At 44.1% G+C, this 9,848-nt stretch overlaps 2 protein-coding genes across 8 annotated transcripts in view; both read left to right on the top strand.

The window, feature by feature from the left end:
• PABIR1 (PP2A Aalpha (PPP2R1A) and B55A (PPP2R2A) interacting phosphatase regulator 1) overlaps window positions 1-9,848 on the top strand; it is a 289,879-nt gene that overhangs the window by 199,506 nt on the left and 80,525 nt on the right. The window lies entirely within an intron of this gene.
• PIP5K1B (phosphatidylinositol-4-phosphate 5-kinase type 1 beta) overlaps window positions 45-9,848 on the top strand; it is a 354,808-nt gene continuing 345,004 nt past the window's right edge. For 2 of the 5 annotated variants that reach the window (XM_069576379.1, XM_069576377.1), the window contains exon 1: window positions 45-573. The gene's annotated coding sequence lies outside the window, so the exon portion shown is untranslated. The remainder of the gene's footprint in view (window positions 574-9,848) is intronic. The other 3 variants (XM_069576380.1, XM_069576378.1, XM_069576381.1) reach the window with 2 other exon arrangements.

Here is a 9,848-nt window from a genome sequence, read left to right as displayed (position 1 = left end):
AGAGAAAAGGGGAAGAGCCTGGGCGGCCGGCGGGCGGGGCCTGCAGCCTTTCAGAGCTGCGGCCGCCGCCGCGCAGCCAGCTCTCTCCGCGCCTCGCTCCGACTCCAGCGCGCTCTGCGCAGGAACCTGCGCCCAAGCCCGGGGGCGCCCTGCTCCTCAGTCCCCGGCCCCCGACCCCGAACGCGCCGCGGCCGGAGTGCGCCCGGCGGTGGAGCCGCTCAGAGCACCGGGGGCTTCGGCGGGCGCTCGGGGCTCAGTCTGGCCGCAGGACCGGCGGGGAAGGAAGGGGAAAGCGGGGACACACTCTGGCCGCGGCGCGCGCGCATTGCACACTCGCAGCCGCGCGCCCCCGCTGAGGCGCGTCCGGGGCGAGTTTGGTCCCGCGGCTGGGGCCCCGGCACCTGCCCGCTCCGCGCGCCGCGCCCGGGCCCGGGCCCCGCCCCGCTGACCACCCCCGCCCCTTGCCTGCACGGCTCTCCTTTCGACCCGGGGAAGAGACAACGTCCCGATAACTTGCACGCTGTGGCGCAACTGGTCTCGACACCGGAGGTGCCCGAAGGCTGTCCCGGTGAGGTAAGTTTCCTGCGCGTCCACTGCTCCTCCTCCCGCGACCCTCCTTTTGGACTCGAGCTTGGGGGCTCTGATGAATCCTGGCGATCTCTCGACGCTGACTTTGTCCGTCTGGTGCTGGAGGTAGGGTGGAGGGGGTTCTCGTGGCCACCGAAGCGGGACCTTCATTCCTCCGGGCCACGGCTGCGCGCTCCCCGCGGGCACCCAGTCCGCTTACTACCCGGATCCCCGGGGCCGCAGTGACACTGGGGATCACTCTGGGTTCACTTGAGCCGGAGCCCCCTTCCCTTTTTCTGGGTAGCCAGCTGAGTTTGGCTGCAAAAAGAGAGCTCTCCCACTACCGTCTCCGGATATTAAACAGCGGCGAACTTGTTAGGCGCCCCTGGGATCTCAAGAGGGGCTTACGAGTCGGTGTTCTGGTCTCTGGCGCCGGAGCCGGATTGAACAGGTGCGGCGTGGTTTCAACCTAAATGCAGCAATATACAGACTTGTGCGTTTCACCTGCTTCTCTTCCCCAGCCGGGTCAACGTGACGCTTCAACAGCTGGGACAGGGGGGTGGGAGTGTGGGGGCACCGGAGAGGGAGAACTCCGGGGTTTGATTTGCCAAGCCGGTGCCAAGAGTCACCAAAACAGAAGACAACAAATGGCAGCTTATCGTTCATCTATGCAGATAAGCCTGTTGTCAGTTCTTACCCCCCCACCCAGCCTCAGCTCACTTGTCTCTGGTGCCCGGCGTGGCTGGATGGAAACCTGTTCCAGAGTTGTTTGGATAGGCTGATGAGTTTTTCCTTCTGATCAACTGACATCTGGGTTCTCAGCAAAGAAATGCTAGTTACTCTGATTTTTTTTTTTTAAGGTAGCTAGCATGTTGCAGACCAAAAATGCTGCGCACCCCCACTCCCCCACCCTTCTATTTTTCTATCATATTCTCAGCCTGCCAGGGGCCCTAGCTCTAAGGTGAGTGACCCTTGAGAGGCCGGTTGGGCCTAAGAATGTGCTAGTCATCCGCAAAGAAGCAGCAGTCTCCCCATCAGTACTACCAAGCATGGGTTTGGGTAACCCTTGTTGCCCTTCCGGTGAAAAGCATCCACCCAGGCTTCTGTCTCTTCTATGTAAAGGCTGAGTGCTGGGAGTGGAGAAAAGCCAAAGGGTTGGATTCCTTTCCACTTTTAATGTGATGAAGTATAAGAGTGTTCATGGAAGCTTTTGTCAGGGCATTTCCAGTCGAAAGGAGGCCCTAGCAATAAGCCTTTCTCAGATAAGTCCTTGCCAGTGGGAAGCTGAGTAAGCAGCAAGCACAATCTCTGAGCTGAGGGGAATGGTGCCTTCTGTGGAGACTTAGGAAAACTGATGAGAAAGCTGGTGAGACTGAGACTGATGCATAACAACGTCTCAGTTGAGGAGGAACACTTCAAAAAATGAAAAAAATCTCGTCATATCTTTGTCCAAATAAGACTAGAGGGATTTGGTAATACCTCACATTTGCATCAATGCCTTGCTTTGTAAATGCTTTTTCATATTCTCTGAAGGGCTGACCTGGTGGCTCAATGGTAAAGAACCTGCCTGCCAATGTAGGAGGCTCAGGTTCAATCCCTGGGTCTGGAAGATTCCCCAGATAAGGAAATGGCAACCCGCTCCAGTCTTCTTCACTGGAAAATCCTATGGATAGAGGAATCCCATGGGCTATATAGTCCATGGGGTTCCAAGAGTCAGATTTGAGTTAGCAACTGAAACAATAACAACAGTCTCTGAAAAACTTTTAATTCTGACCATTTCTGGGGGAGGCAGGGCAAAAATTATTAACCAGATATTCACAAGAGGAATGTGAGGCTCACAGGTTTAATGACTTATCAAGGTAACAAGTGGCTGGAATTAAAGTTGAAGCCAGGTTGTCTGAAGGAGAAGGCAATGGCAACCCACTCCAGTACTCTTGCCTGGAAAATCCCATGGACAGAGGAGCCTGGTAGGCTGCCGTCTATGGGGTCACACAGAGTCGGACACGACTGAGTGACTTCACTTTCCCTTTTCACTTTCATGCATTGGAGAAGGAAATGGCAACCCACTCCAGGGTTCTTGCCTGGAGAATCCCAGGGATGGCAGAGCCTGGTGGGCTGCTGTCTGTGGGGTCACACAGAGTCGGACACGACTGAAGCGACTTAGCAGCAGCAACAGGTTGTCTGAAATCATCACCACCACTATTATCATCCACCCAGTGCTACTTCTGTGCTTGTATAAGGTTTTTACAATGGCCAGACATTTCTGCATTTATTGTGGTTTGCACTGTCTCACTGTGAATTACTGTTCAAATTTCAACAGTTGAGAAAACTGAGGTTTAGACAAGTGATTAGTTTTGTATAGTCTCATGTCTAATCTAGTAGAGTTTACAAGACTGGAACTCAAAGCTCTTGGTGTCTAGTCCTTTGCTTTGTAGATTGTGACATTGTTTCACTTCTGACAACAATGAGGAGGCATCATCATCGGATGCAAAACATCAGGGACTGTGAAGCCTGCTTGCTGGTGACCTGGGTTCTAGCTCTGGCAGTATACTTGACTGTGTGTTTTTCTTTAGTCTCTAAGTTGTGTGACTCTTTTGTGACCCCATGGACTGTAGCCAACAAGGCTCCTCTGTTCATGGGATTTTCCAGGCAAAAACATATAGGAGTGGGTTGCCGTTTTCTCCTCCAGGGATTTAGCTGTATAACTTGGACCAAATTCTACCACCTTTGAACCTCAAATCTCTCACATATAAAACAAGAAGTTTGTGTTATTTTTCTCTCTCTGGTTTTAGCATTCTATAATGCTTATCAATATATTTGTAATCCAATAAAATCATTTCTCTAGGGGAAAGAAAATTTTTCACCCTGTATTAACTGAGGTAATCCGAGTTACCTATTCCACTTGTAATTTACTTCCCCTTCATCACATACCACTTAATGAGGTGGTTCAGATGGTAAAGAATCTGCCTGCAGTGCAGGAGACTTGGGTTTGATCCTTGGGTTGGGAAGATTCCCTTAAGAACAGCATGGCTACTCACTCCAGTGCTCTTCCCTAGAGAATGCTGTGGACAAAGGGAGCCTGGTGGGCTACAGTCCATGGGATCACAAAGAGTCGGACATGACTGAGCGATTAACACACACTTCCCCTTCATCACATACCACTTAATGAAGGGAAAGAAAATTCCAAGGGCACTTTAGCTTAGCATCTATATTGTTTAGTATTATTGTTTTGTTTGGAAATATTCTCAGGGGCTGAACTACTGTAAAATAAATGTCAAGGTTTACATGAATATTATAGACTGTCAATTCATACCTTCATTTATTTTTTTGGCTTTGGGATTTGATATAGTAAGTAGCCAATGAAGAGTTGAATGAAGGAGGAAAGCAAAGCATCTTATCCTTAGAGAGCATCTCATCATGTAAACTCCCAGCATCTGCTGACCCATAAGGTAATTTACCTGTGAGAGGTGTGTCTCCTGGAGCTGGCAGGCGCATGTTGTATCTTTCCTTCCTGATTACATCATATAAAGATGAGTGTTTATTTCTCAGTGTAGACCATAAACTGACATCTATGTCATTCTCTTTTGCTTGCCTCTTGCCTGCCTTAGTTGTTAGTAAAGTGCAACTGGCTGAAATATACATTCGTAGAAATTGACTTGTGCCCTTTCCTGAAAGAATATGTCTTGAGATGAAGATACCAACCATTCTTATATTTGGGTAAATTTCAGTATATGCTAATACTGACTCGTGGTTTCAGAGGAGGAACCTAATTAACAAAACCAGCCTCGCTTCTGTTCCCTCTAAGAATCCTCTTCTCTTTCCAGCCATCCTTCCTATATGCACAAAAGAGTGTTTTAACTTTTAGAAGAATGATGACAAATAATTAGAATGGTCTTACTAACCCATGGGGGATTGAGAGTAGATTTCTTTCTGATAAAGAATTCAAATATTAACTAGTTCAGAAACTTGGGCCTTTTATGGGTAAAATAGCTGAGGCTTGGAGTGGTGAATTGCCTTGTAGTCTCACAGATGTTTAGCAGGAGGACTACGGCTAGTGTGGAATTCTTGATTCTTACTCAAGGTTTTACTAGGGATTCTATGGTGAGAGCGCATTTTTGACTTCTAGAAATCATAGAGAGTAACAGAAAAATTCTGTTTACTAGTAATTGTTCATGAGGTTTCACATTTTTAATGGTTTCGTATTTATATTTTTACATCTTCTTGTCCAAACAGATAATAAAGGAGACACTGTCCATTTTCATCCGTTCACTATGATTCTCTTGGCTTATATATATCACTAGACTCAGAATTAGTACTTTGTTTCAACCAGTGCTTGGGGAGAAGGAACTATTTGAATAGAAATACAAATGTATGGTAGTTTTCCAGGTTTTTCTTCCTGGTTAATAAAACCAGAAGCCATAGGCCTTGTCATACATGGATAAAGTCATAAATATGTATACATTTAATTTGCATATTCATTTAAGTTGTACTTCTGTTAAATGGTGAGTCAGAACATTTAATATCCTGGAAAAATAATTCTTTTCCCCTATGGCTGGAGCCTTCATTAGTTACTCTGTAAAAATCAAGCCTGAAATATATTTGTTGCAGAAACATGTTCTTTTTGTATCAAGCACATTAACTGGCGTTGGAAGGAGTCCTTTTATTTTTCTAGAAGCTGCCCAGTTAGAACTGTACATTATGTAGCTCAGCTGTTCATTTGTGGACTTATCTAAATGCCAGGAAAATGGAGGAGGGAAGAAACCTAGCCTTTTGTTTTATTTAGTATTTTTCTTTTTTTTTTTTTAACATTAAGCTTAATCTCTTGATGACATTTTTGAAGTACTATTTAGTCAAAATTGGCTCCTATTGATGAAGCATTTTATTCAGTCAGGTTCCTTTCAGGATAAAAGATTAGGCCAGAGAAACCAGGCTTAATTTTATGTATTCCATTGTATCTACTGTGTCTAACTTCATTAGAGGGGTGTGTGTGTGTGTGTGTGTGTGTGTGCGCGTGCGCGCGCGTGCGCGTGCGTGTGCTTGTGTTATTCACTTGGTCATGTCCAACTCTTTGTGACCCCATGGACTATAGCCTGACAGGCTTCTCTGTCCATGGAATTTTCCAGGCAAGAATACTGGACTGGGTAGCCATTCTTTTCCCCAGGGGATCTTCGCAACCCAGGGGTCGAACCCAGGTCTTCCACATTGCAGGCAGATTCTTTACCATCTCGGCCACCAGGGAAGTCCATCCGAGGTGTGTAAGGAGATCATATAGGAAAACACAGGAGCCCTACCCAAATTAGGTTACTCTTGGGAAGATTTGAAACATAATAACTGAGATGTCTTTACATGTCTAGTCAACTGACCGTTCTTAGGTATTGTCATTTTAAGTTAAACCTGTGTTTGAAAGACAACTCCATGAAGTGTGTATTCTTCTTTTAGAAAGTCTTCTGCATGGTTCACGGGATGAATTAACAGTAGGTGTGCAGTATGTTTGGAGGAGTTGACTAATGGGTGAGCAAGTTCTTGAGACCTGTTTCTCTAAAGGTTTTTGAAAGTCAGTTATAAAATTGTATATTGAACTACATAGCATTTGTGGGTAGTATTGCTCTCACTAAAAACGGGCTTGTGTCTTTCAGTAGAGTTTCTTCAGGCAAGGATGGAGCTTGCAAGTACTGCAGGCCCAAGAAGTACAATATAATTACCTTGAATTGGAACTAAAATCCCAGGACTAAAGACACAAGACTGTAGAAAATTCCTCTGTTTTGTAAGAGAAAGGTAATACTTAAGCCATTGCTATCCAATAATGTTGAGCAAGGGGTTTAGGAGGAAATTATAGCTAGCCATAAAAATGTGTGTCTTTGCTTCACAGATTTGCACAAGAAATTCAGTAGATTCTACATACTGAGTAGTGAATTTTCTTTCTTTCTTTCTTTCTTTTTTTTTTGCTTAAGGATAGTTGATTTCCAAAGTTATTGATTTCTGAGGTACAGCAAAGTTGTACATATATCTATATATATATATACACATACACACATACATTCTTTTAAAAATTCTTTCCTTTATGGTTTATCAGAGGATATTGTATATAGTTCCCTGTGCTGTACAATAGGACCTTGTTATTTATCCAGGATTTTCAGCATTTAAAGCATACTTTACAAAATACTACGATCAGCATAATTATCTCTTGATCATTTGGTCATAGCATTTACTGATAAAGTAAGGAAACAAAACAACAATAAAAAGAAGCAAAACTGTGACCAGCTTGAGGAAGTGGTAAGTGCATCATAGGTGTTTAGCTAATGTTTGTCAGTGGGAATGGTTAGGCATCACATTTTATTTTTGTATTCTTGAAACTTAGCATTATGTATGGGAAAAGATGGGGATTTAATAAATATATACCAAACAGCTTATGAATTTACATGAAGATTACTCTTCAAAACCTTGAGACATTTCATGATTATTCTGGTTTCATTATTTTCCAGACCCTCTTAGAACTGTCAGGCAGACTGATAAACACTAGTTTCAATAGTTTATTGTAGTCCTTCTTTTTACATCATAAATGGTATTTATTCACCAGACTGCCAACTTTTTTTAACCAATGGTTCCTAGGAATGATTTTTTTCTCTTCCTTAACAGAAATAATAATCTAAATAGGAAATCTGTTCTTTCTACTGTTTATAATTATCAGGTAAACATTTTTAAAGCTCCTAGAGTGGCATATGAGTGAATTTGGTTCAGGATACACAGAAAAGAATGGACTTTAAGCTTCTCTAAGTTAATCAATTTAAATGTCGCCTCCTCTAGAGACTTTCTCTGATCATCTAACCTAAAGGGGACCTTCTTCCTACGTTTTCTTCACCTATCACAGTAGATACTTATACATCTCTGTATTTTACTTATTTTTTTATCACCTCTACTCAAACTCACACTCAACTTAAGATTATAAACTCCTTAAGGGTGTATGTCATGGTTCCTTAACATTGCTTATCAAGAAAATGCTTGACATATACTAGGTGCCCAGTAAACAGTAAGTCAGTGAATGAATAGGTCCCATTCATCCTGTCAGGATGAATTGGGCCACCACTGAGGTTTCTCAAGCCAAATAGTTTGAGGTGTGAAGATTGTTCTTAAAGGCTGGCTATGACAACTCCATGAAAATGACAACTAGGTCCTCCAGAAGAAGGTAACAGTGATGGTTTAGGTTTTGGCATCAGTATGAAGAGGTATCTCTATATAAAGAGTTCTTGCTTTTTCTTTTTCAAAAATAACAGAACAAATAAGTAGAAATTATGAAGCATAAGACAAAACATTAGGAAACTATTAAAATAAGGTCTGAAAGTACAAAAATCCAAAACATATATAACTCTTAAGTGAGATACCACAGTGATAATATACAGGGCAACTTCCTATGACACTCCAGGTAAACCTTCCCAACTTCAGCTGGTTTCTTTTTAAATGTTAGTTAGAAATTGCCATTACCCAGTCTCAGGAAGAAGCCAGGTTCTTGGGTGTTGTCCCTAGAACTGAGGACTTGTTAGAAATGCAGATTCTTATACTGTACCCCAGGCTTACTGAGTCAGAAACTCTGGGGATGGGGATCAAGAATCTGAGTGACAGGTGATTCTGATGCGCACTCGATATTGGTGTGTGTGTGCATGCATGCGTGCTCAGTTGCTTCAGTCACGTCTCTTTGCAGCCCCATGGACTATAGCCCACGAGGGTCCTCTGTCCATGGGGATTCTCCAGGCAAGAATACTGAAGTGGTTTGCCATGCCTTCCTCCAGGGGATCTTCACAACTTAGGGATCGAACCCACTTATGCTGCGTGTCCTGCATTGCAGGTGGATTCTTCTGAGCCACTTGGGAAATCCCAATATTGGCAGGAAATGGTAAATCCATTGCTCAAAATCTAAGCCTCCTGAAATGCTTGGTATTCCCAGATGAATTTCAGGGTGTATGGAGAGGGTGCCATCTGCCTGCTCTAGAAATACCAGAGAAGAGATAGAGCCAGTCTTGGCTTTTCTCGCATCCTTGTAGACCACAAGAGAACAACTTCATATGACCGGATTGGGTATCAAGGACTTTAGATAGTACAAACAAGCTGTGGATAGTCACTGGCCCCTGCCAAGTGGTGGGTACTCCCAGGGCTGGGAGATGCACCAGGGTATGTGGGTGATGGAGGAAGACATGCTCCATGCATAGCTTATGTTTGATTGTTGCTTCAGTAGGGTGCCAGGTGGAGGAATGATTTTGAGAGCTAGTGGTTATCTAGGAAATAGTGGTTTGCTGACAATTCTGAGTATTTCAACAACTAAATTTAGTATTTCATACTAAATGTTGATGGAATCCTTAGCCAGGACAGTATCAAGTGCTAGGGGGTATACAAAAAAGCCCAGCATGGATCTGGCTCCCCTGTGCTGAGAACTTGCTCTGTTCCAGGCACTTCTCAAGTGCTGTTTCTCCTCATCTTCACCATGCTCCTGACGGTGGGCTGCAGCTTTCTTACTGATAAAGGGGAAATTGGAAACCTGATTGGGCTAGGTGCAGGCTTGTGAACACAGTCAGTAAGAGACAGTTTCATCTCTGGATTTTCTGATTTTAAAGCCCTCATTCTTTTCTGTTTCAAACACTTGTGTCTCAAAATGTAATTTTGGAGAAAAAATTTAAAAAGAAAGATATAAGTGAATCTAAAATTTACATCTCCAACCTAGGCCTCTCTGTGAGCACTAGATTACATAATTGACATTGCACTTGGCTATCTCAAAGGCACCTGAAACTTTTCATGCCCAAGACCATAATCCTGATCTTTTCCTGCCTTGTCCTCTTGCTTAGATCTGTGATGGACATCACTAGCCACTGCCTCATAGGAAACAGAAACTTGGAGCTATCCTTGACCCCATCTTTCTCATTCACCACATCTAACCCATCACCTATTTCTGTCAATCTTACTTGTATTTCTGTCAGTCTTGCTTGCTGAATATCTCCCTCTTCCATCTGGTTCTCATAGTTTCTGCTGATTCTGCCCTAGTCCAACTTCACATTTCTCTGCTGAATTCTAACCATCACCTCCCTGGGCTCCTGAGTCCACGCTGGCGCTCCTCTAATCCATCATCCATACTGCAGCCAGAGCAATTGAAGTGGCTGGAAAGGACCCTAGGTGTGCTGGCTGGATCCTTACCTCTCACACCCTGGCAGGCCCTTCAGGAAGCAGACATATTTTGGCCCCTGGGGCTCTCCAGATCTGTAGCTTTAGAACTCTTGCACAAGTCTGAGGACTTGCTC

This window comes from Ovis canadensis, chromosome 2 (assembly GCF_042477335.2).
Source record: "Ovis canadensis isolate MfBH-ARS-UI-01 breed Bighorn chromosome 2, ARS-UI_OviCan_v2, whole genome shotgun sequence".
In the NCBI taxonomy this organism is placed as follows: domain Eukaryota; kingdom Metazoa; phylum Chordata; class Mammalia; order Artiodactyla; family Bovidae; genus Ovis; species Ovis canadensis.
Note: the sequence above shows the minus strand (reverse complement) of the source record. Positions and strands in the feature narration are given on the sequence as shown.